Source organism: Dermochelys coriacea, chromosome 1, assembly GCF_009764565.3.
Source record: "Dermochelys coriacea isolate rDerCor1 chromosome 1, rDerCor1.pri.v4, whole genome shotgun sequence".
In the NCBI taxonomy this organism is placed as follows: Eukaryota; Metazoa; Chordata; order Testudines; family Dermochelyidae; genus Dermochelys; species Dermochelys coriacea.
The window spans coordinates 26,335,700-26,359,380 of record NC_050068.2 but is presented as its reverse complement, the minus strand read 5'-3'; the positions used below and the strand labels follow the sequence as shown (position 1 = coordinate 26,359,380).

The 23,681-nt window shown below is 43.5% G+C and overlaps 1 long non-coding RNA gene across 1 annotated transcript; it reads left to right on the top strand.

The window, feature by feature from the left end:
• The first annotated feature begins 315 nt into the window (after window positions 1-315).
• LOC122457586 lies at window positions 316-3,859 on the top strand. Its single transcript, XR_006277206.1, has 3 exons — window positions 316-328; window positions 1,813-1,820; window positions 3,640-3,859. It is a non-coding gene; the product is annotated as an uncharacterized LOC122457586 (long non-coding RNA).
• The last annotated feature ends 19,822 nt before the right edge of the window (window positions 3,860-23,681 follow it).

Genomic DNA, 23,681 nt, shown 5'->3' with positions numbered 1-23,681 from the left:
TTAGGTCTGTGATCGAGTGACCAGAGAGATTGAAGTGTTCTCCAACAGGTTTTTGAATGTTATAATTCTTGACATCTGATTTGTGTCCATTCATTCTTTTACGTAGAGACTGTCCAGTTTGGCCAATGTACATGGCAGAGGGGCATTGCTGGCACATGATGGCATATATCACATTGGTAGATGCGCAGGTGAATGAGCCTCTGATAGTGTGGCTGATGTGATTAGGCCCTATGATGGTATCCCCTGAATAGATATGTGGACAGAGTTGGCAACGGGCTTTGTTGCAAGTATAGGTTCCTGGGTTAGTGGTTCTGTTGTGTGGTGTGTGGTTGCTGGTGAGTATTTGCTTCAGTTTGGGGGGCTGTCTGTAAGCAAGGACTGGCCTGTCTCCCAAGATCTGTGAGAGTGATGGGTCGTCCTTCAGGATAGGTTGTAGATCCTTGATGATGCGTTGGAGAGGTTTTAGTTGAGGGCTGAAGGTGATGGCTAGTGCCGTTCTGTTGTTTTCTTTGTTGGGCCTGTCCTGTAGTAGGTGACTTCTGGGTACTCTTCTGGCTCTGTCAATCTGTTTCTTCACTTCAGCAGGTGGGTATTGTAGTTGTAGGAATGCATGATAGAGATCTTGTAGATGTTTGTCTCTGTCTGAGGGGTTGGAGCAAATGCGGTTATATCGTAGCGCTTGGCTGTAGACAATGGATCGAGTGGTATGATCTGGATGAAAGCTAGAGGCATGTAGGTAGGAATAGTGGTCAGTAGGTTTCCGATATAGGGTGGTGTTTATGTGACCATCGCTTATTAGCACCGTAGTGTCCAGGAAGTGGATCTCTTGTGTGGACTGGTCCAGGCTGAGGTTGATGGTGGGATGGAAATTGTTGAAATCATGGTGGAATTCCTCAAGAGCTTCTTTTCCATGGGTCCAGATGATGAAGATGTCATCAATGTAGCGCAAGTAGAGTAGGGGCATTAGGGGACGAGAGCTGAGGAAGCGTTGTTCTAAGTCAGCCATAAAAATGTTGGCATACTGTGGGGCCATGCGGGTACCCATCGCAAATTAGCCTACCTTGCTTGTCACCATGAAAGGTTTTCCTCCTTTCCCCCCCCTGCTGCTGGTGATGGCTTATCTTAAGTGATCACTCTCCTTACAGTGTGTATGATAAACCCATTGTTTCATGTTCTCTGTGTGTGTGTATATAAATCTCTCCTCTGTTTTTTCCACCAAATGCATCTGATGAAGTGAGCTGTAGCTCACGAAAGCTTATGCTCTAATAAATTTGTTAGTCTCTAAGGTGCCACAAGTACTCCTTTTCTTTTTGCGAATACAGACTAACACGGCTGCTACTCTGAAACCTGTCATTCTGCATGTGGTGATCAATCACATGTAGGATGCTGATAGCAATTTTGATTAAACACTGAACTTTATACATAGCAACAAACACATGTAACCCTTCTGCCCGGTGGAGTTGGCAGCAACCGGGGCTGGGTTCAATATCTAGGAGTCTCTTTCCAACAATACAACACAGAACCAGCTCGAGCCGCCACCCAGTAACCTGGGAAAATTACACACCATCCTGGGGACCTCTAAGAGGCAATAATTCCTCTCTTGCAAGCACAGAGTCTGAGGCATAGACGTATATTACCCGCTGGATTGGCGGGTAGCGATCGATCCGGGGGAGGGTCGATTTATCACATCTAGTCTAAACACGATAAATCGACCCCCCAAGCACTCTCCTGTCGACTCCTATACTCCACCGTCACGAGAGGCTCAGGCTGTGTTGACGGGGGAGCGGCAGCAGTTGACTCAACACAGTGAAGACACCGTGGTGAGTAGGTCTAAGTACGTTGACTTCAGTTATGCTATTCACATAGCTGAAGTTGTGTAACTTGGATCGATCCCACCCCCAGTGTAGACGAGGCCTGAGTGTAGATAAGAAACTTTTAATGAAAGGAGGGAAGCCAGCCTACATTAATTCAGGAAAATGCCGCAAGCAGGATTCATAAACACAACACTGTAAGCATAACACCACCCCAGAGTACGTTGTGCAGTGTCTTCTGCCTCAGGTTCTTGAGTTCTACAACCAGAAGGTCCTTTACCATGCTCCTCTCTGCTCTCTCACCACACCCCACTTACATGGGTTGTCCTTGGTCAGTGAGGACCCCAGGATTCAGAGAGAGATCTGTGTGAGTTCACCTCCCACCCAGGGTGCGGGGAAGAAGGCACCTTGCTTGCTCTGACATCTGAGCACTTGATCTGGCATTATTGTTCTGCTGGCCAGCCATCACTTCACTCCCCTGGCTGCCCCGCCAGTCACTGCTCCGCTCTATTCCACCCGCCCACCATCTGTCACCTTCTGCCACTACCTGCCTCTTTGCTGTGACCTCTGCAGGTCAGTCTCTTGAGGTTCCAGCCAGCTCTTAGTGATTTTCAGCTCTCAGTAATTGTCAGCTCTTAGTGGGGGAACTACCTTGCTGAAGAAGACTAGGCAGAATCCTGTCCCACAGCAAGTGATTTCAGCCTTAGAGATCACTTAAGAAAACAAAAAACTCTGCATGGAGCCTTAATTAGCTCTATCTTTGAACACTGGGGAGAGGCAGGTTGAACCATACCTAGGGCTCTTCAGTAGAGTCCACACCTCCTGGCAGGGACACCTGTCTCCACCCCTTCCTACTTTCAGAGGGGTCTGGCATTCGAGCCCACAGCTTAGTAGTTCATTTCAGTTGAGAGTGATGCCCTCAAACAGGACAGGCTAAGCACAGTTCTGCTGCTCTTTACTCATACAATAAAGATAACACTGATAACATTTCACTATCCCTGCATTCAGTACTAAAGTGATTTGTAACCCAACACCAGCCAAAGTTTACCAATTTGGCAACACAGCTCTATCTGCTGGATACCTAGGCAGAGTGGGTGTGCTCATGTAAATAGAGTCTGCTCCTGAAGTCTTTCCTCTCCCCAGCTAGTTGTCAGGGGAGAGATCATTCAGACCCTGGTTACATATACATGCACAGACATCCAACTTTATTATCCCAAACATACACAATCAACCACCCTATTCTCTATAACTTATACTATAGTTGACATGCTCACTTTTGTAGTCTTATTGTCCTCTTGTCAGTCAGAAGGGGTCCTGCTCTCTTTGTTGTCATTCTGCTGCCGCTACTGCCACTGGTTTCTTGGTCCATTGCAAAACCTAATCCTCTTCCACCCTCTTCAGTGATTTCACTTTTTCTTCTGATCTTCCTCTTCCTCTTCTCCTGACCCTGACCCTGACCCTGACCCTGACCCTTCTCACTTCTGCTGACTTCATCCTTCTACTTCTGGCCTCTTCCTTCTACTAACCCAAGCCTGTAAGCTCTCTGCCTTATATAAGTTTTTTGGCCTATTCTGATTGGTTATTCCCTCAATCCTCATCATTAGCATACCTTTCCTCCAATCATCTTTAAACCCTCTCTGACTGGTCCGTTCTTATAAACCGATCATAGCTGCTAGATCTTTCTGTCAATCAGAGCCGGACCTAACTGTAAACTTGTGCCTTGCCTGACCCTTCAGGTTTTGTAGTGACCTTTGTCTCCTGCATGCTTGCCATAGGCCAGATTGCTCCAAGACTGCCATCTTAAGGTCTTTGGCTGTGATCACCCGAGTGTGTTGTGTTGAGGGGAATGTGTGTGCGCCTGAGTGTATGAGTGCGCTGTCTCTTTAAGAAAGCACTCAGGGTCAGGAGCCTGAAGGCTTGCATTCAGACACAAGCAGCCGCCAGCAGCTCTGGACCCAGAGAGGCGGCAGCACACACAATGATTTCCCCTGTCCCGTCACCCCAGCTCAATGAAAATTGGGTGCTCGGGTGAGGGGGATGCCCTGACATCAGCCTCCTCTCCCCCGCCCAGCAGACAGGAGGATGCTCCCAGTCCGGAGTGGCCAGGGGTGGCTCTGGGGAGGAAGGGGGCAGGAACAGCAGCAGCTGCACACATGGAGCAGGGGGAAGGAGGGGAACCCCTGCTCCAGAGGAGTCACCTGGCTTGGATGGCTGGTCACCCAACTGCCCCTGGCAGCTCGGATCTCTCCCCACTGCCCCCTCTTGAGTGCTGCTGCTCACCTGCCTGCCGCCTCCATCAACCCAGCTGGCCCTAACAGGTCAGGTGGGAATCCAAACTCTGTGCACGGGCTGTCTTTGGCAGGCTGTCCTGAGCAGAGGCCTGGACAGCCCACCCCAAAGGCTGGCCCTGGACATCAATTCTTAACTTATATTTTAAGTTTTACATAAGAAAATTACAGTTAACCATTCATTCACATACTAACGCATACTAATACTAAACTATACTTTATGCCAACTATAATTAGAATTAACAGACTTACACTATCCATTGATTCCGTTGTGTTGTCACAAATATTGCTGCTTGATGAAGTGTCGTTTTTCAGCAGTGCTCTATTTAGGATTCTAGAATGAATGGACACAAATCAGACGTCAAGAATTATAACATTCAAAAACCAGTTGGAGAACACTTCAATCTCTCTGGTCACTCAATCACAGACCTAAGAGTGGCTATAGTTCAACAAAAAAGCTTCAAAAACAGACTCCAACGAGAGACTGCTGAATTGGAATTAATTTGCAAACTGGATACAATTAATTTAGGCTTGAATAGAGACTGGGAATGGATGAGTCATTACACAAAGTAAAACTATTTCCCCATGGTATTTCTCCCTCCCACCTCACCCCCCACTGTTCCTTTGATATTCTTGTTAACTGCTGGAATTAGCCTACCTTGTTTGTCACCATGAAAGGTTTTCCTCCTCCCCCCCCCCCCCCCGCTGGTGATGGCTTATCTTAAGTGATCACTCTCCTTACAGTGTGTATGATAAACCCATTGTTTCATGTTCTCTGTGTGTGTGTATATAAATCTCTCCTCTGTTTTTTCCACCAAATGCATCCGATGAAGTGAGCTGTAGCTCACGAAAGCTTATGCTCTAATAAATTTGTTAGTCTCTAAGCTGCCACAAGTACTCCTTTTCTTTAATCTGTTACTCTGTCTCTGGAACTCTTCAATCCTTTCAGCTACTCTTTTGTCTTCTTGGTGAGTCCTTTCCAGCAGCTCTTCTCATTGGCTCCCAGCTGAACAACTGCCTGCTGATCGTTTGCCTTTTGTACTGTTTTATTGGAGTTTTCTTTTATAGTACTATTCTTAACCCCTATTGAGCATGTTCACTAACACACATTTAGGATTGCCAACACTCCAGGATTGGCCTGGAGTCTCCAGGAATTAAAAATTAATCTTTTAAATTAAAGATTATGTCATGTGATTAAATCTCCAGGAACTCATCCAACCAAAATTGGCAATCCTACACTCATCTCATCTTCAGACTGCACATGCTCATCGCTATACATTATCTCATTTTGTACATGCTCACTCACGTTGTTTTTTACTTCAGAGCCATCATTACCTCATCTGACCCTACTGCTCATGCTTCAGGCTATTTATTTCATGGCCATATCTCATTTTATGAAATTTTACTACCAGGCATATATCCAAATTTGTAGCAAGCATGCTCATGATCTACAACGTCCATTGTAGGGTGGAGTGACTCCTGCATATTCAGAATAGAGAATAGGCACACAAAATGAAGGCTAGAAAATTTCTCCAGTATCACTGGCAGCAAATGGAATGTTAGTTCCACTTCTTCCTTTTTCAGTTTTTGGATAGGTTTAATTAGGGGAAGTCCTGCAGAAAGAACTGACTTAATCAGCATCCAAAGGTCCCTGCTTTGCTTGCTTCTGCAGTTGCTCCTACCAGCTGGAGTCTGGCTGGCTCCTCACTGAAGTTTTTCCCCAAGCCCGCTTGGGGAAAGCCACTATGTTGATCCTATTGTCCCCAGAGATGTCTCACCTCTACAATCAGTCCCATAAGCTCTTGCCAACTGTAAATGTGCAAACATTCTGAGCCACATGAATCTTGGGGCCATTGTATGGTATTGTGAACTCTTTCCCAAAAATTTTCAAACAGAAGTCATTGCCTATCAACAAAACAGGGTAGTACTGGTCCCAGAGTAAGCAAGGCGTAATTGGAGTGGGGCCCAGTCCTTGGGAAGAACCCTAGTTTTCCCCTCCTGTAAAATGCTAGTTCTTTTTTTTAATCACACCTCTTGTAGCAGAAGTTATTTCAGTGCTGACCACTGCTCTCCTTGCACTGGTCTGAGAAGTCACAGGAGATGAAGTGAAGACATGCTCCTCTCCACAGGGCTCAGCTGACCTGCTTGCACTGCAGCTGTTGCTACCTCCCTATTTTTACTATTACCAGACTATGTTGCTTTATTTGTGGATTAAATTTCATGAGGTGCAGTGAGTTGCGAGAGTCTTGCTGTGAATTGAGTGTTTGGGGCTTGTGAGCAAACTGATGGCTGTTAATACTTGATTGTGCATTGAGGATACCAGATGTTCAATATGCATGTTTTATAAATTAAACTTGAAAAGTGTGTTTTTCTAAATGGTTATCCGTTTTCCAGTCTCCTTAGATCTTAGTGGTTTTTTGTCCTTTAAACTCCTCATTATGACATGCTCTCCACTTAATATATCCTCTCTAAATAGCTTGCTTCCTGCAATTAAGCAGGTATAAACAGAGAATAATTTATAAAGGAAATAATTGAGATTATAGATTTTTTTGGAACTCTCTTCACAGAAAAATATATGTAAAAGGTCAAATCTACGCTCTAGAATTATATTATAGGAAACTGATCACGAGTCCAGTTTTTGAGATAAGGAAACTGGTGCTGCTGGGTAAGGTGTTTTAATTAAAGGGTCTGTCTCATTCAAAGTTCTGAAGATTTTCTACTCCCTTTTCTTTATGTATATTGTAGGATTAAATAGGTATAAAAAGGACTAAATTAGCTTGGAAAAAAATATGGTTTGCAGTTAGCAGTTGGAAGGCCTCTGAAAGATGGTATGCTTGATTGGAATACTGGACTTGGAATGTGGCCTACTTGGAGAAACTGGACCTGAAAGATAACTGATAAGGTAAGAGGAAAAGTTCTTGGGGAAAAAAGGCCACAATTATCAGGGACAGTTCTAACTAGTTGAACAATAGGAAGGATTATGCATGTTGCACCAGTAGTGACTCAAACCAACCAAAACCTGGTTTTTAGCTAAGATAGCAACAATAAATCTGACATCACTTATTTGTTACACTGTATAAAAGAACCAGGCTCGTTATAGGTATTTATCAGATCCTACCTGATCATACTGGAGCAAGCCTGGTTAAGAGGGTTCTCTCTTAAACTGATCCTTTTGTGAACATTTTGATCAAATGTGCATCTGCTCTTCTGGTATTGGAAGGTCCAGGGCATTGGGGACACCTTCCATCCGTATGTCCCCACTGTCCAACAGCCTAGGTGTGTCATCACAGGCTTGTTTTTCTTCCAAGAGGTCTGGGAACGTTGGTGGAACAAGCTCATTATCCCAAGCTGGTCTCATTGTTGGTATGGGTGTGCCAGCAACAGACCTAAATGCTACTTCCATGCAGCTCCCCTTCCTTTTCCATCCAGGTCCCTCCAGCAAATCCATTGCCGGAACCTTATTACCATCCACCCTCCTCGTAGGAGGGTTAAGGTTGGCTATGAGAAGGTGGGGTTGACTCCCTGCTGCACCAGTCATAGGAATCCCCAACCACCCCCCAGTTCATTCCTTTAAGGCCAGAATCTGGTCTCCAATCTAGGATACACCGTGGTAGTGTCCTCCTCTTCAGGCTCACTGTCATATGCACTAAATAAGGGTGGGTTAGTCCCAGGGGACCTACTGCATATGTTGGGTGGTGGATTTCATCTAGCACCTCTTTTCCATCCTGGTACCATATCATTCCATAAGAGGTGCCTACCAGTCCCCGCACAGGTAGTAAGAGGTTTCTATGTAATGTCTTTATTTGCCCTAGCCCCAGCTCAGGTTTAATCTTGTAGACTGGCAGATCACCCAGCTTTTCCACCAGCTGGTAAGATATTGTCTTCCATCCGTCAGCAATTTTCTGTTTCCCAGCAACACCCAAATTTTGCAGCAGAACTCTGTCCCCTGGCTGGAACTCCTGCAAATACACCCTAGCATCATATCAGTGCTCGTTATGATCTGAGTTCTTATGGGCAGCAGCCGTAGCTTAGCAATAAGCATCCAGCAGCTTTTCTCTTAGTTGGGAAATATCCTTGTCATAAATATAAAGGGAAGGGTAACCACCTTTCTGTATATAGTGCTGTAAAATCCCTCCTGGCCAGAGGCAAAACCCTTTCACCTGTAAAGGGTTAAGAAGCTAAGAACCTCACTGGCACTGACCAAAATGACCAATGAGGAGACAAGATACTTTCAAATGGGGAGGGAGGGGAGAAACAAAGGGTCTGTCTGTGTGATGCTTTCGCCGGGAACAGATCAGGAATGCAGTCTCAGAAATTCTGTTAATTTAGTAAGTAATTTAGCTAGAAATGCATTAGATTTCCTTTTGTTAAATGGCTGGTAAAATAAGCTGTGCTGAATGGAATGTATATTCCTGTTTGTGTCTTTTTGTAACTTAAGATTTTGCCTAGAGGAGTTCTCTATGTTTTGAATCTGATTAGTCTGTAAGGTATGTACCATCCTGATTTTACAGAGGTGATTCTCTTATTTTTTCTTTAATTAAGATTCTTCTTTTAAGAACCTGATTGAGTTTTCATTGTTCTTAAGATCCAAGGGTTTGGGTCTGTGTTCACCTGTACAAATTGGTGAGGATTTTTAATCAAGCCTTCCCTAGGAAAGGGAGTGAAGGGCTTGGGGGAAAAGACATCTCCAAGTGGGCTCTTTCCCTGTTCTTTGTTTAACATGCTTGGTGGTGGCAGCATTCGGTTCAAGGACAAGGCAAAGTTTGTACCTTGGGGAAGTTTAACCTAAGCTGGTAAGAATAAGCTTTCTTTCACGCAGGTCCCCACATCTGTACCCTAGAGTTCAGAGTGGGGAAGGAACCTTGACAATACTGCTGATGCATCTTGTAGCTATCTTTATCCTGTGACATGCCAAAGTACAGGTCTAGGGGTAATCTTGGTTCCTGCCCAAACATCAAGAGATAAGGGGTGACTCCTCTAGCATCATTATTTGTGGCATTGTAGGTATGCACCAAAAGGCAACATGATGGCTCCAATTGCTTTCTGCTCTGGACATAAAGTCCCCAGCATATCCAACAGCATTTGATTAAAATGCTCTGGCTGAGGATCACCGTGTGGGTGATAAGGCATTGTCCTGGACTTAATTCCTGAAATCCTCAATGTTACCCCAAAATTTGAACCCAAGGCACTTCAGTATTGGTCTGCCTATAATTATAAATTGATTTGTTAATTTATTCTGCCCAAATGGGGAGAAAGGTAGTGCCCGCCTCAGGGAATTTCCAGGATATTGTCAGGAAGTTTGCCTCTGATCTGCAGGACTCCCCAGAGCAGGCTAATCCTTGAAAACCACAGATATAGCCCTCCGATCAAGAATAGGAACACAAGCAGTAATGCTTTGAAAACAAAAATCTTATTTATTAAGAGAAAGTTAGGTGGTTACAATATATCTAGTAAAGCAACAAAAGAAAAAAAGGAAAAAAATTAAATTTTATAGTAGGCAATAAGGCAAAATTGGATTTTTAAAGATCATACATTTAAATGGTACAAGAGACTACAGAGACTAAGACAAATATCATGTTGCAGTTTCATACATATGCAAAGGCCTATAATACAAGAACCTTAGACTCATTACAGTGTCACAAACAAATACCCAATGCATATGCATAAAAAGCACTACAATATAGCATTAAAGAAACAGGGAACAATTAACAATTACTATTCTGCAAGCAGTAGCCAGCTGCTCACAGCATGGGGTGGAGCAGTTCTCACTCAGCAGGCATCCAGCTTTATTCACACTCACACACGCTAACAAGACAACAATCAGATTTACCCTCCTCCTTTCACTCCCTCTGATCATGATAGTCCTTTGGCTCTATCTGTTCTATTGCTGTTCATAATTCTCTCCCTCTGCTGGTTAATTGCTGATCTTCACCTTCTGATCTCCTTTGTTCTCTGTTCTCTCACCACACACTAGCTTTCCAGCTGTCTCCTTATATTCACTTTTCTGGCCTTCTCTGATTGGTTGACCTTTCAAGCTGCCTGTTACCTGCAGGGATGGCAACTCATTCAGCCAATCAGCTTTGCGCTGACATCATAGCTACTCCTCCGCCTGCCCCCTCCAGCAGATGTTTTGAGTCATACTCCTGAACTTTATTCGACCTTTGTTCCTTGCGTGCTATTGGTCAATTTAGTCTGTGTTCTCCATCTTGAGAATTCCTAATAGAAAGTTAATGCATCCAGCATTTTGAATTTTTAACTACAAACTATCATTAATTATAACTTGCCTAAAACTAATTAGTGTCCCCTACAAACTAAAGCACTCTGATGCTAACACTACCTTTGAAATGCTAATTGGGAGAGGTAAATTACTCACAATGTTTCTCCCTCCCTCCCACCCCCCACTGTTAGTATCCCTATCCAGGGTGCTGCAATTTACATAGGCGGCAAGCAAGTGAAAAAAACCCTCTGGTAACATCAGCACCTCCTTCAGAAGGTGATTCTCAAAGTCCCATCCCTGGTCAGAGAGTGTCTGAGCCAGGAATTCATACACTGAGAAAAGTATTTCTCCCACAACACTTGAGCAATGGTGGTGGCCTTCTGGCCCAGTGTGGGTTTTGCTTGCGCATACCATGTAAAATAGTTGTCCCAACTAAAAGGTTCCCAACATTCCTCCTGTCCACTTCTAAAGACAAGAAATCAGTGCATACCAGCTCCAAAGGTTTGCTGCTGGTGATAATCTTCAGATACACCACTCTAGTGGGCAGAGTTTTTTCTTTGAACACACTGAGCACATGTCTCATATTTCTTGCAAACATCCTCAGCCATCTGGGGCCAATAGAACTACTATGAATAAGTTCCAGGGTTCTCTCGACTCCCAAATGTCCAAAGTCATCATGCAGGACCCTCATGACTAGGGCTCTGTACTCTTTTGGCAGCACTAGTAGCGTTCGTTGATTTTGTAAAGGATCTGCACTCACTATATCAGTTTTAGTTTTCTTCATTCCCTCAATAAAAGTTTACCCTCAGAGGTAGATGGAATAATTGCAGCAGGATTTCGCCACTCCCTTTTTGCAAGTCATGTGTCACGAATGTCAGTATCTTGCAGTTGGGCTTTTTCCCAGTTGGCAGCATTGCAGGGCAACAGAGATTGGTCCACCACAATATAGTTCACTGAGGCAGGTGGCACACTTTCAGGGGATAGGCCCAGAGTTTCTGCAACAAAACCATAAAGACTCTCCTGGGCCTCTGGCTCTTTGACAACTCCCACTGCAAATAGCTCTCACTCCATCCATTGGAATCACAGTAACTGCTGATGTCTGCAGATGCTGGGACAGTGCATCCACATCTACATTGCTTCTCCCTGATTGGTACTGAATGCTGAACTCGTAGCTAGCCAAGGTGGCCACCCATCGCTGCCCTGTGGCATCCAGCTTAGCACTTATTAGCATGTAAGTCAGCAGATTGTCTGTCCACACTTGAAACTGCGCACCATACAAGTAGTCATAAAACTTCTCAGTGATGGCCCATTTCAAGGCCAAAAACTCCAGCTTGTGGATGGGGTAGTGAGTCTTAGTATCAGACAACCCTCAGCTGGCAAAGGCCACAGGTTTACATTTGCCTTCAACTTCCTGGTATAGGACTGCTCCTAAACCCTTCAAACGTGCATCTGTACATAAAGATAAATGGCTTGCTTGGGTCAGCAAAGACTAGGACTGAAACATGAGTTAGGCAGTTAATGATTTCTCAATGATTTCTTAGCCCTTTCATGTTGTCCCATCATGCTCTAAAGGGCTCTAAGTGGCCATAGTGTCTCTGTTTAGGAGGCCCTGGGGCCTCCCCTTACTCTTGGTCTTAGATTTGTTCTTCTGGATGGGTATCCCCTCAATGGGTATCATTAAGAGACTTCATGATGATAGCATAATTCTTCACAAACCTGCAATAGTAGCCACTAACTCTGAGAAAAGTCTTAAGCTCTCTGTAATTACTTGGACAGAACCAAGTAATTAGTGGTTCTATTTTATCCAGTCAGTACTCGCACCCTCTTGGGGCATGATGTGACCCACATACTTCAATGATGTTCTGCAAAACTGGCATTTATCAACTGAAAGCTTTAGTCCATAGGCCTCCAACCTGTCAAGCACTTTAAGAAATCTTTCTTCATGTTCCTTCAAGGTTCTTTTCAAATACATTCAGGTCATCCAAATAAACCAAGACTTGCAGTAAGTTCATGTCTCCCACAACTTTCTCCATAAGACGTTGAAATGTGGCAGGTGCCCCAGAAATCCCTTGAGGCATGCATTCAAACTGATAAAACCCTAATTGGGCAGATTAAGGCTGTCTTCTTCTTATCTTCTCTCCTAGCAGGATTTGGTAGTATCCACTTTGGAGATCCAATACTGAGAACTACTAGCTCCCCAGCAAACAATCCAAGGCATCTTGTACTCGAGGCATGGTGTACTGGTCAACTACTGTGCAGCTGTTTAGGGTGCAGTGGTCAATACACATCTGGATTTTCCCATTCTTTTTATGGACCACCACAATGGGTGAAGCATACGGGCTGGGCAACTCAGTAATGTTGCAATTCACAATCAGTTCCTGAAGATGATGTTGCACATCTTCCATCTCGGAGAGAGCAGTCTTCCTAGATCTCTCCCTAAAGGATCGGGAGTCTTATAGTCTGATGTGTTTCACGCCTTTTGCACATCCCACTCATACAGTGAAAACACCTTGGATCTTTCAGAAAATTTCTTCCTCAGGCGATCCTTCCACTCCTCAGACAATGGTGAATCTCCGAAGTCAAACTTTGCAGGATCTATTGCTGGAACTTCAGTTTCACACTGGGGCCTCACAATGGTTTTGGGCTCAAAGAGGTCTGCTATTTTCTGCCCTTGCATCACAACAACATCATGGCTTGTTTCATTAGCTGTTACCCCAAGCACTCCAATACTGGCTTACTTGTAACCATACATTGATTCTCAATTTATTCTGCTAAGACTATCACAATAGAATGTAAAATTATGTTAAAGAATCCTGTTGCTGTGGGAGACCATCCCAAAAACACTTCCCACCAACTATGTTTGGTGTCACGTTTTATACACTCAGTACGTTCAGTTTTTTTAGTAGAGTGGTGAACAGTAATCATAACCCTTTGGGCATTTTTCTGAGCTTTTTGTAGTTGTTTTTGCAATTCAGGATGCTCCATTAATTGCTTAATCAAACTGGACCACAGAGATAGTGGTAATCCTGAAATACATATATATTTTTAAATTAGCTATGAAGTCACCTTTTTTCAGCTCTGAGCTTCAATATATATTAATGAATTTTGTGTTTAGTATTTTTAGCAAAAAAGATGTTGTAAGAATAGCACACATTGAAACTCTGAATGTTTAAAAGCTTTATTGCTTTATTACTTTTATTACTTTTTCCAGAAACTTGCAATGACTTCACAAATAAAAATATTTGAAACTTTATTTGATTTTTTTATTTGTTCTGGTTTGGGTTTTCATGTCTTTTTAAACCATGGGCTAGCTCAGTGGTTCTGAAACTTTAGCAACCCGAGGACCCCTATCATAAACATACAGCTATGGTTATCATAAAATCCCTCCTTACCTGTAAGGGATTAAGAAGCTCAAATACGTTACCTGTAAGGGGTTAAGAAGCTGCTTGGCACCTGAGCAAAAGGACCAATGGAGGAAGAAGATACTTTCAAATCTTGGATGGGAAGGCTTTGTTGGTCTGTGTTCTCTGGGGAAAGCAGAGAAGCATCAGGTCAAAAAAAATCCTTCTCCTATAAACCATCCTGTACGAGTCTCTGATATTACAAAAAGAGTAAGTAAATAAACAAGGCGCATTAGATTACCTTTTGTTTTCAACTTGTGAATTTTCCCTTTGCTAGAGGGAGGTTTGTCCATTTTTTTGTAACTTTAAAGTTTTGCCTAGAGGGGAATCCTCTGTGTTTTGAATCTGATTACCCTGTAAAGTATTTACCATCCTGATTTTACAGAGGTGATTATTTTACCTTTTCTTTAATTAAAATTCTTCTTTTAAGAACCTGATTGACTTTTCATTGTTCTTAAGATCCAAGGGTTTGGGTCTGTGTTCACCTGTACCAATTGGTGAGGATATTATTCTCAAGCCTTCCCCAGGAAAGGGGGTGTAGGGCTTGGGGGAATATTTTGGGGGAATAGGACTCCAAGTGAAGTGGTCCTTTCCCTGGTTCTTTGTCTAAATCACTTGATGGTGGCAGCATACTGTTCAAGGACAAGGCAGAATTTGTGCCTTGGGGAAGTTTTTAACCTAAGCTGGTAAAAATAAGCTTAGGGGGTCTTTCATGCAGGTCCCCACATCTGTACCCCAGAGTTCAGAGTGGGGAAGGAACCCTTACAAACCCCATTTTGATTTAATTTTTTTGTGGACCCCCAACCTCCCCGCTCAGCCCCAGGCCCTGCCCCCACTTCACCCACTCCACCCCTTTCCCCCAAAACAGCTGTTCCCCGGCATGCAGGAAGTGCTGGGACGGAGGGGGAGGAGTTCAGGGAGGGAAGGGGAAGAGTTGATCAGCGGGGCGCACAGACCCCCTGGAGTGCTCTCAGTTTGAGAAACGCTGGGCTAGCTGAAGCACTTAGTGACAAACGCCTCCATGTAATATGAAAACTCGGCCAAAATTTTCAAACTTAGATAATTAAAGCGAAACTTAACAATACTCAGATACCTGAATAAAAAGTGTTTTGATTTTCATAGGTGTTAAGTCCTGAATCTCATTTGGATTTCAATGAGAGTTGAGGATGCTCGGTATCTTGCAAGATCAACTCCTCAGCCAAAAGGCTCTAGGTGGACCAATCAGAGTGGGGTGGAATCATGTCAGGCCTGTTCAAATTTGGGGAGTGAAACTCTCCTTGCAGTGCAAGTTTGTTGAACCGGGGTTGTATTGATGATGGGCAATGATGGGTGATCACTTGTTACCGAGTATAATCATCTTCCATGGGAGTTATGGGTCCTCAGGTGGCTAATAAGGCCAATCCTTGAACCACAAGTTCTATTGCGATGAGGGCAGATGTTTTCAGACTCAGCAGTAGGCTGTTGACCATGACTGGAAGCCAGTCTCGCCTTCCTTTTGTGCCTCTTGTCCTCTTCAGCATGTCAGCGAGAAAGTTCAAAATGCAGGGGAGCATCACATGGGACTTCACTCCATATTAAGCGATCCTGGGTAAGTGTCTCCCAAGTGTCAGTGTCAATATTACACTTTTTTAGGTTGTCCTTCAGTAAGTCCTTATAACGCTTCCATTGATCACCCACATTATGGTACCCTTCTTTCAGCTGAGAGAACAGGACCTGATGATGTTGACCACGGAGAAAGCATATGAGGCAGTGATTCGCCAACTTTTTGTATTGGTGCCCCCTTTCACACAGCAATTCTCTGAATGCAATCTGTCATATAAATTAAAAACACATTTTATATATTTAACACTATTTTAAATGCTAAATTCATAACCCTATTGTTTACAATTAATTTGTCTTCTCACCACTTTTAAATTAAGATGAAAACACATTTTTATCAAATTATTGTCATAAGCAGAAAGTTATTTTTTAAATAATTACTTTTAAGTAGAATTTTGCTTGGAAACATGACAGCAATCCACTCTCGCATTCATAGGTAGTGGAAAAATGTCAGAAGGACTCTCAGGGCCATTTCAGACATCAGTGGGTACTCACTTGCAACTGAGCACCAGAATTGGTTTGGAGGCAGCTGTGTGAATTTTGCTTTCACTTCATCATCATTGATCATGTCAATAAACTATTCCTGTGCGTGAATATCCTCAGTAGGTAACTGCTCAGCCGTCACACTGCAAGCGTTTTTCACCAGGGAATGAAGTGTTTCTCAGATGTTCACTGATAGCTGACATGAGAGTACTATCAAGGTTGACTTCCTCCTCCTGGTTGAATAAGGAAAGTGTTGGAAATATGCCATATCTGTCTGTGTCCAGTTTACTGCGCCACAGATCCAACTTCATTTGGAAGGCTCTGATTTTATTAGTCAGTCTATTAATGTTGAAAGTTTTCCCTGAAGCGACAGATTGAGGTCATTAAGTCTATCAAAGATATCAACTAGATATGCCAAGCAGAGAAGCCATTTTTATCACTAAGCTTTTCATTCAGCTTTTGTTACTCTTGTTTTTGCAGGACAAACTCCACCATCTTTTCATGAAGTATAAAAACGTACTTTAATGCTCATCCCATAGAAAGCCATTGGACTTGAGTGTGGAAAAGCAGAACTTTGTTTTCCCCCACACCTCATTTCATTGCAGAGCTCTCGAAAGAGATAAATATTCAGAGCATACACTTCAATGAAGTTTAATGCTCATATAACTACATCCACCACAGCATTGAGGCACATTGGCAATGTCTTTGCAGCTAGGACTTGACAATGGATTCTGCAATGAGTGACAATCACATTAGTTGACATACACGTTATCTTCTGCTGAAAGCCAGACTGCATACCCATCATAGCTGGAGCACCCTTGGTACATATACCACAAAGATTTTTCCACTCAATGCCATTGCTTTGAAAAAGGCATTCATCTTATTGAAAATGTCCTGTTCTGTTCTGTTGTGGTTGTTTCAAGTTGTTCAGAGAATAAGAATTCATCCTTAACATTCGTGGCATTAACATACCATAAAAACGCTATCAATTGTGTGCAGTTGGTAACATCAGTAGAAAGTTGCAGGCTGAACATACTAAAAGCAAAATGTTTAGTTTCATGCACAACTTGTCCTTTGATATCTTCAGACATCTCTCATATCCTGCATATCACAGTATCTTTCGACATAGAAAGCATATTAAACCTTTTGGCTGTATTATTGCCAAGCATAAGTGACATAATATCTTCATGCTGGCAGAACAAGTTCCTCACCTATTGTATGCAGCTTCTTGGCACAGGCAATTTGTAGCAACACAACATAAGAGGCCTTCACAGCTGAGGATGTTTGCCTTTGGAAACTACCATCTGCATCAAGCCTGGCTTTCTTTGTCGCTTCTTCTCTGTGTTTGAAAAAAAATCCGTGTTTTGATTTTTATGCTCAGGATGTTTGGTTTCAAGATATCATGCAGTTTTCTTGATTTCATCAATTCAGGAGATAAAACTTTGCAACAAATGATGCATTGCAGTTTTTCAAACCAGAGGTAACAATGCTGGTAAAACTCTGTTTAATTTAAGACTCAAGTTACTTTTGCTTTTCCGTGGTTTTAGCAGTAAAGATGGCCATTGTTTTCAGGAGAAAGTATGTGCCTGTGTGCAGGGGCAGCATCAGCCTCTTCCCGCTGTGGGGACTGGGGTGGGCTAGACCAGTGGCACACAAACGCAGTGCAAGAGGTGGTCTGGGGGGCCAGAATGAAACTTTGTCAATATCACTTCTCACAGCAGATTTAGCACCCCATTGCCACCCTTCTGTGCTGCTGCTGGTGTCAGTGATGCTTTCAGAGCTGCCCAGGTCTGAAGGCAGCACCGCCGTCAGCAGCAGCGCAGAAGTAAGGGTGGCAATGGGACACTAGTAAGTCTGCTGTGAAAAGTGATATTAACAAACATACAAACTTACTAGCACCCCGTTAAGAAAAGGAGTACTTTTGGCACCTTAGAGACTAACAAATTTATTGAGCATAAGCTTTCGTGAGCTACAGCTCACTTCATCGGATCCCTTACTTTTGTGCTGCTGGTGGTGGCAGGCATTGCCTTCAGAACTGGGTGGCTGGAGAGCATGGCTGCTGGTCGGGTGCCCAGCTTTGAAGGTAGCATTGCCACCAGCAGCAGCGTAGAACTGCAGAAGTAAGGCTGGTAATGCCATACCATGCCACCCTTTCTTCTGCGTAACATTTGACCTTTGTGCTGGGATGGATGATTACAGGGGGGCTAAGTCAAATGGGGATGGTATAGCCCCCACAAGCCTCCCAGCACTACCCCTGCCTGTGTGTGACTGTTAAATTATAAATTACTTTTTTTGTGTGCTGATCTCAGTGTTCCCACTGGTCTGCGATTTAATACAGCTCTTCAGCTGATAAAGAATCAAGGCCTCTAATGTTGTCTGTCCCACTTCTTTATTCTCAAAACAACAAACATGCACACACAGTATTACAATCCCCAGAGTCCAATTTCTTTAAAGTGATAATACAACTATATATTTTGTTTAGGAACAACGATTGCTGCATTATAAGTTTACAATCCTTTTAGAAGTAAATACACAACATTGCGAAGGAAAGGCTGTGTAATTTTCTAAAATTCTAGATTTAAATTATATATTTTATGGCAGTTGCTCTGTTTCGTGCATGTACTCATGTCCCCCACATAATAACCTGGCGACCCTCAGTTTGAGAACCCCTGGTATAAGGGGAAGGCCTTGCAGACTAGGTGGATTGCTCTGAGCTCCAGTACATTTATGTGCAGTCTGGCTTCCTGTGGGGTCCATTTACCCTAGGCTATGTCATGATCCACATGGGCACCCCATCCTGCAAGGGAGGCGTCCATCACAATGGTGGTCGTCGGTATGAGAGGGCTAAAGGGGGTCCCCACCAGCTTCCAAACATAACAGGTGGCAAAGTATGTGGCATCAGTATATGGTGTGGGGGTCTTGGCCTGCACGTCAAAAGTGACCCTTGGCCTGAGGCTGGAAGCGCATTCAGGATTGGGGCCAGGAAACAGGCTCTTTGGGATCTCTGTCTTTTGTGAGGAGCTTCTGGTGGCCGTTGGTAGAAGGAGAGAGAGGTGGCAGGTGGCTGAAGGGCTGTTTCTGATGTTTCCTCCAGGGAGCTGGAGTATATATCCCCAGGGGCCTCAAAGTGGATTGTGAGTCCTTCAGGGAATGCAGAAACTCATCTGTCTTTTCATGGAAGAGGTTGGCTTCATCAAAGAAAGGGTGTTCCTGAATGGTATTTTAGACCTCTCTTGGAAAGCCCAGTGACTGAAGCCAGGAGTCTCTGTGCATGATCAGTCTGGAGGTTAGTGAGTGAGATACAGTATCAGCCAAATCCACCATGGCCTAGAGGGCCACCAGTCTCGCCTTGTTCACCAAGGCCTGGAACTGGGCCTGATCATCCACAGAGAGTTTGTCCTTAAACTCCACCAGCCTTGTGTAGGTGTTGAAGTCATATTTAGCCAACAATGCTTGGTAGTTGGCTATGCAAAACTGGAGGCCTGCTGAGGAAAAGACCTTCCTGCCCAGGAGATCCAGCCTTGGCAATGCTTTGGCTGGTGGGATTGACTTCTGTGGATGTTGAGACGTCTCTCTGCAGCTGCTTTCACCACCAGTAAATTAGGGGCAGAATGTGTAAATAGGAAATTGGCCCCTTTGGCCAATACAAAAAAAGCATCTCTCTGCTCGCTTTGGGATGGGAGCACATGATGCAGGTGTGTGCCAAACTGCTCAGGTGAGTTCCAGCATGGCCTCATTTATGGGAAGGCATCCTGGATGGTCCAGGTATAAGGAATCCAAGTATAAGGATATCCAGGAGACAGAGTTGCGGGTCTTGGATCTCCTCCATCAGGATTTGCAGATCACTACCCACCCTCTGGAATAGATCTTGATATTGCCAGTAGTCATCTGGAGGAGAGGGCAGCAACAGGATGGCTGCATCATCCAGCAATGAGGAGGCTCTGACTGGAACCAGTGGTACTGGCTCCATGTCTTCCTCCTTGTACACTGATGGATCTGGCTGGTGGGGGGGGGGGTAAGGAATGGTAGGTCTCCTGCGTTGGTTATTTTTCAATCCTTTCTTTATCCTTCAGATATAATTGTTGGAAACATAAGTGTCAGTCATTGTTGTTCACCTCATTTGAGTATTATGGATTGTAGTGTTATGGTCTGTCTACTGAATATTACGGTCTGTGACCCTTAGCCTGTATTTATACTGAACATGCTTGCTTGACTTACTTTTCAGTGTCTGAGTGACCTTTAGCCTCCTTCTGTACCGAGCATGCGCCACTCTTTACTTGGATGCATGCCAATGTTCCACACATACCAAACTATAAACAATTGCCTCATTCCTACAGTATGTATATTCACATTCCAACTTTCAGTTTATTTACCTAAGTGTTATGATTTGCTGTTACCACCCTTATTTTCTTGCCAATTTAGCTTATTTCACCTAATTCTTCCCCCTGTTTTCAGCTAATGATGGCAAAGTAATGCCTTTAGTGCTGTGCTTAAAGGAAAATAGAGTTGTCTCAAAGTCTTCAGCATCACCAGAGTCCCTTCAGTCTATCCAAAGCGTATTCAACTTTCATTCCTCACCTGAGACGTAAACAAGAAGTGGGCTGCATTATCTCCTGCAAATGTAAATAAACTTGTTTGTCTGAGCAATTGGCTGAACAAGAAATAGGACTGAGAGGACTTGTAAGCTCTAAAATTTTACATTGTTTTATTTTTGGATGCAGTCATTTTTGTACATAATTCTACATTTGTAAGTTCAACTTTCATGATAAAGAGATTGCACTACAGTTGCATTGAAAAATACTATTTCTTTTGTTTTTTACAGTGCAAATATTTGTAATAAAAATAAATATAAAGTGAGCACAGTACACTTTGTATTCTGTGTTATAATTTAAATCAATATATTTGAAAATGCGGAAAACATCCAAAATATTTAAATAAATGGTATTCTGTTATTGTTTAACAGTGCAATTAACGTGATTAATTTTTGTAATCACTTGACAGCCCTAGTTTTTATCTTTATTTTTCTTGTAAACATTTCTGTCTTTAATGCCTCATTATTTTTACCCACTTAGAATCTCTTGCTTTGTAAGTATATAAACATGTTTTATTCTTTAATTAAAACTAATCCCGTGTCGTGAATCCCATGTCATTTAAGGTAGCAGATTGTTGTATATTAATCCTCTTAGAGGGGCAATGGACCTAATATGTCTGGACTGTCAGGAGAGGCTATATAGTGCAGAACATACTTTTTTGGGGGGAAAATCTTGGACTAGGGGCTTGTCTTCACTACCGGGGTAAGTTGACCTAAGTCAGGGGTCTCAAACTCAAATCACCAGGAGGGCCACATGAGGACTTGTATGTTGACCCAACGGCTGCATCTCCCCCCCCGCTACCCCCACTCCACCCCCACCCTTGCCCACGGGGTGCAGCAGGGGGCTCAGGGCAGGGTGTTGGGGTGCAGGAGGGTGTATGGGGTGCAGCAGGGGGCTCATGGCTGGAGTTGGGGTGCAGGAGGGAGTGTGGGGTGTGGCGGGGGTTGGGGTGCAGCAGGGGACTCAGAGCAGGGAGTTGGGGTGCAGGAGGTGTGTGGCAGGGGGCTCAGGGCAGGAGGTTGGGGTGCAGGAGGGAATGTGGGGTGTGGCAGGGGCTTGGGGTACAGGCAGGGGGCTCAGGGCAGGGAGTTGGGGTGCAGGGTGCGGGAGGGGTTTGGGTTCCGGCCCGGCGCTGCTTACCTTGAGTGGCTCTGGGATGGCAGGGGCACGCACCAGGGCTAGGGTAGGCTCCCTGCCTGCCCCAGCCCCATGCCGCTCCTCTCCGGGAAGCGGTGGGCACCCTGTCCCTGCGGCCCCGGGGGGAGGGGGAGCAGAGAACTCCGTGAGCTGTTTTTGCCTGTGGGTACCTCCCCCAAAGCTCCCATTGGCCGCAGTGGCCCGTTCCCGTTTTCTTCAGCATCAAAAACTCCTACTCCTGGAAAGTCTTTAGACGTTCATCCAATTGGTATTAAGAGTTTTTGGGTAGAATGTCCCATGGCCAGAAAAACGAACTTGACTGTAGATTCGCTAGGGGTATTTATGTTGGCAATACACTAATAAATTTGTTAGTCTCTAAGGTGCCACAAGTACTCCTTTTCTTTTGGATGTGAAACTCAAAATTATTTCACTGCTTGAACCCGTAGCTCAGTCCATTGAGAATATAGAAAAATGACAATTGTACATTGCCAAGAACGAGTTCCTGAACATTAAGAAATGTTTGTGGGGATACTGAAAACAGTCATAAAAGTTGAAAAGAAAAAAAAATAAATAAAACGATATCATAGAAGAATTGCGTGATCTCTCCCACACATAATGCTGCCTACCTTCTTTATGCACACTTCCAGGAAGATGTTTATGATGAACCTAATTTAGCTTGTGAGTGCCTAGTGGCTGTTGCAAATTTCAGAGGATATACAAACAGTTCTGACGGAGGTATCAAACAGTAAAACAAGAAGTAGCTTGTTCAGTCATAAAACAATGTGGAGTGCTATCCCAGCAGTTGAATCAAAACAGCTTACTCCATCAGGGTGAAAAGGGTTGTGGCCTCCTTGCAATCTAGATACAGTGGCAGAAATTCTTTTAACACTTCTGTGTATTACTGCGTGTGTGGAACAAAATTGGTCAGGCTGAGGAATCATCGATTTAAAAATCAGAAATAGACTGAAGACTTTTCACGACCGGGAAGCTGGTGACTGTGTTTCACAATTTAAGATTAAAGAAAAAAGTGGCAGATGAAGCACTGACTCAGTATTCATCACATGAAGAGGAAGAAGGGGATATTGATGGATTTGATGAAGATGACAACAAAAACAGATGAAGCAGTTGCAGCTGATAAAGAAAGAGACGATGATGAAAATCAAGATGCTTGACGAGTTGGCCTGCTGTCTAACTAGCATAAATGCATTTTAAAATGAGTTTTTTTTACAGCAGCTATATGTTTGTTTTATTTCTGTTTTATGTAATTTCTTTTTTTTTTTTTTTGGTAACTGTTCAGTCTTGACTGACATTCACAATTAAATCCTAACTTAATGTTACTAAAATCAATTATAATAATTATTTCATATTTTAGAGCTTCATTTCATTGTGTTTTACATTTTTTTGAGTTAAAATAACTCAGTTAAATAACTTGTTTTTTGTAATTAGGTATAAGTATCTATCTAAGGCTAAGATTATTGAAGACTATTACGTCTTTAAAATATTCGACCATTTTTTACATTACACCAGACCCTCACTAGAATGCGGGATTTGGGATCCATGCATGGTATCGCGTTAATGCGGGGACCACATTAAAATTAATTCCAATTAAAGTAATTAAATATGGGATCCATGGCTGCGACTGCGTTATATGCAAATTTGCGCTATATAGACACGTGTTCCAGTGAGGGTACGGTGTATTTGACAATATTTGCCCAATGTTTTAATGGACAATTGACCAATTGTTTTGGACTGGTCAAATGCCCAATCCTACTTTATTAGAATAAAGAAAACAGTATTACCTTTAAAGTTGCTTGCTTTCTCTTTTGACTCAGTGTAGAACTTCTGCTTAGGACCTTTCCCAGGGCCCTTTCGCTGTCTTCCTAGTATAGATTGAAAGAACCAATGCATACTTCCTCCCAGGTGTCTATTTTGGTCTATAGCCTGTGGTTGGGTGCTCAGATTAGCACTTGGGTGAATATGAATGGTGTTTATATAGGTCCATATGGATATATTGACATGCTTCAGTGCTGATATGAGTATAACAAATGCTGGATTTGGACATTTGTTAACTAAGCCAGTGGGATTGAACTGGGTTTGGCCCCAGGTGCATATGGGTAAGGGAAAGCTATGTCTAACTGCACTGTTTGCATGTC